The sequence below is a fragment of the Lathyrus oleraceus genome, chromosome 1 (assembly GCF_024323335.1).
Source record: "Lathyrus oleraceus cultivar Zhongwan6 chromosome 1, CAAS_Psat_ZW6_1.0, whole genome shotgun sequence".
In the NCBI taxonomy this organism is placed as follows: domain Eukaryota; kingdom Viridiplantae; phylum Streptophyta; class Magnoliopsida; order Fabales; family Fabaceae; genus Lathyrus; species Lathyrus oleraceus.
Genome location: NC_066579.1, coordinates 286,010,644 through 286,013,500, shown reverse-complemented (window position 1 = coordinate 286,013,500; position 2,857 = coordinate 286,010,644). Strand labels below are relative to the sequence as shown.

The 2,857-nt window shown below is 33.6% G+C and overlaps 2 non-coding genes across 2 annotated transcripts; both read left to right on the top strand.

Moving 5' to 3' along the window:
* Positions 1–779: 779 nt before the first annotated feature.
* Positions 780–852, top strand: TRNAA-AGC (transfer RNA alanine (anticodon AGC)). Its single transcript has one exon. It is a non-coding gene; the product is annotated as a tRNA-Ala (tRNA).
* Positions 853–2,336: 1,484 nt separating this feature from the next.
* TRNAA-AGC (transfer RNA alanine (anticodon AGC)) lies at positions 2,337–2,409 on the top strand. The gene has a single exon. It is a non-coding gene; the product is annotated as a tRNA-Ala (tRNA).
* Positions 2,410–2,857: the final 448 nt, after the last annotated feature.

Here is a 2,857-nt window from a genome sequence, read left to right as displayed (position 1 = left end):
TGGTGAAATAAGAATGAGAGAGGTATGTCATAATATGGAAGATGATGCTTGTAGCTCTGATGTGGAGAAAGGGGTGGACCTTCAAGGTTAGCATAACAATGCTAAAGTTAGTTATGGGAAACCTCAAGGTGAATAATATCTTGGGAGAATGAGTCTCATACCAGCTTTGGTGCGAAAGAGGAGTATTTAAAAGGAGAGAATAATTGGTTCTTCATAATCTTCTTTTTGAGCTTTGGTCTGGCTCAAAATATCTGCTATTTTAAAGTAGTTTTATGGCAGCCTCGGATTGATAGATGTAAAAAAGGGCAATACAAATGGTTCATCAATCAGTGCTTCTTCAGCATGTGGATGTATGTTTAGAAACATGGATGTTTATTTCCTAGGCTTCTTTTCTAAGAAGTTGAACTTTTGTACATCCTTTCAAGCATAATTGTTTGGAGAAACTCAAATATTATTGTGAATAAGAATTAATTCAACCCATGGCATGAAAGTGACTCATCTCTAGTTTTACTAGCTATTAATTATAATTTATTGGTTCCTTGGAAATGAAGAACATTTGGCATAATTGTAAAACTATAGTGAAAAATATTAAAATTTTCGCCGCTCATATCTTTTATGGAGGGAAACTAATGTGATGATAACGTAGCAAACATTGGTCTTTCTTTCAATAATTTTACTTATTGGAATGGTTTGTGTTCTTATTTGAAATATTTGCTTCGAACAAACTTAGTTCGCCATTGTATATGGTTTTTTTAATAAAACTAACTGAGTTATAAAACGGGGATGTAGCTCAGATGTTAGAGCGCTCGCTTAGCATGCGAGAGGTACGGGGATCGATACCCCGCATCTCCATAAATAAGTAGTTGGAGAAAAAAAACTTTTATCTGAATTATATCATCGTAATGAACATAACTGATCATTATCTTAAAAATGTTGCAAAATTAAAAGAGGACATTTATAATGAGTGTGAGAGAGTATGAATTAATATTTGACTAATCGAAACATTCTAATTTTCAATTATTAATTATCCATCGATTAAATATTATTCTTAGTCAAATTATCCAAATTCGGTTAGATATTATTCTTTACCGCCCATCAATTATCCATCTTGTAAATTGGACAGGGAGGTCCAATAGCATAAGATGTGGGAGAAAGCTCACCACATCATTCTAATTGTCCGAGGAAGACTTCTTACTCTATGGAAAAATTACAAAGTCGCCACCGAACTTTGTTTATTGCAAAGGAAAGGGAAAATAGTGATAAAATCCTTAACAGAAAAAAGAAGATGGTCGTCGCAACCAAATTCGGGTTCGGTCTTGCATCTCTCCATTCTACGTTAGTGAGTGCGCCTTATTTCGAAGTTGACGCAGGTCGATTGAATAAACCTTCCCCAACGGTAACAATAAGGAGTATCATGATACGTCTTAGTTCAGGAATCTCTGGAATTGCCTCCATTTGATGTAATTTTTAGATATATGGAGATCTCGAATAAAAAGATTCAATTATGAAATTTAATAGGAATCAATTGTAGATTCTCATAGACGGCGACAATGTTCGATGGTGGAATAAGAATGAGAGAGGCATGTCATAATATGGAAGATGATGCTTGCAGCTATGATGTGGAGAAACGGGTGGACCTTCAAGGTTAGCATAACAATGCTCAAGTTAGTTATGGGAAACCTCAAGGTGAATAATATCTTGGGAAAATGAGTCTCATACCAGCTTTGGCGCGAAAGAGGAGTATTTAAAAGGAGAGAATAATTGGTCCTTCATAATCTTCTTTTTGGGATTTGGTCTGGCTCGAAATATGTGCTATTTTAAAGTAGTTTTATGGCAGCCTCCGATCGATAGATGTAAAAAGGGCAATACAAATGGTTCATCAATCAGTGCTTCTTCAGCATGTGGATGTATGTTCAGAAACATGGATGTTTATTTCCTAGGCTTCTTTTCTAAGAAGTTGAACTTTTGTACATCCTTTCAAGCATAATTGTTTGGAGAAACTCAAATATTATTGTGAATAAGAATTAATTCAACCCATGGCATGAAAGTGATTCATCTCTAGTTTTACTAGCGTTTAGTTATAATTTATTGGTTCCTTGGAAATGAAGAACATTTGGCATAATTGTAAAACTATAGTGAAAAATATTAAATTTTTTGCCGCTCATATCTTTTATGGAGGGAAACTAATGCGATGATAACGTAGCAAACATTGGTCTTTCTTTCAATAATTTTACTTATTGGAATGGTTTGTGTTCTTATTTGAAATATTTGCTTCGAACAAACTTAGTTCACCATTGTATATGATTTTTTTAATAAAACTAAATAAGTTATAAAACGGGGATGTAGCTCAGATGGTAGAGCGCTCGCTTAGCATGCGAGAGGTATGGGGATCGATACCCCGCATCTCCATAAATAAGTAGTTGGAGAAAAAAAAACTTTTATATCCTTATTAACTTTTTTTTTCAAATAAAAATTCCATTAACTGTAATTTTTAAGGAAATTATATCATCGGTAATGAACATAACTGATCATTATCTTTAAAATGTTGCAAAATTAAAAGAGGACATTTATTATGAGTGTGAGAGAGTATGAATTAATATTTGACTGATCGAAACATTTTAATTTTCAATTATTAATTATCCATCGATTAGATATTATTCTTAGTCAAATTATCCAAATTCGGTAAGATATTATTCTTTACCGCCCATCAATTATCCATCTTGTAAATTGGACAGGGAGGTCCAATAGCATAAGATGTGGGAGAAAGCTCACCACATCATTCTAATTGTCCGAGGAAGACTTCTTACTCTACGAAAAAATTACAAAGTCGTCACCGAACTTTGTTTATTGCAAAGGA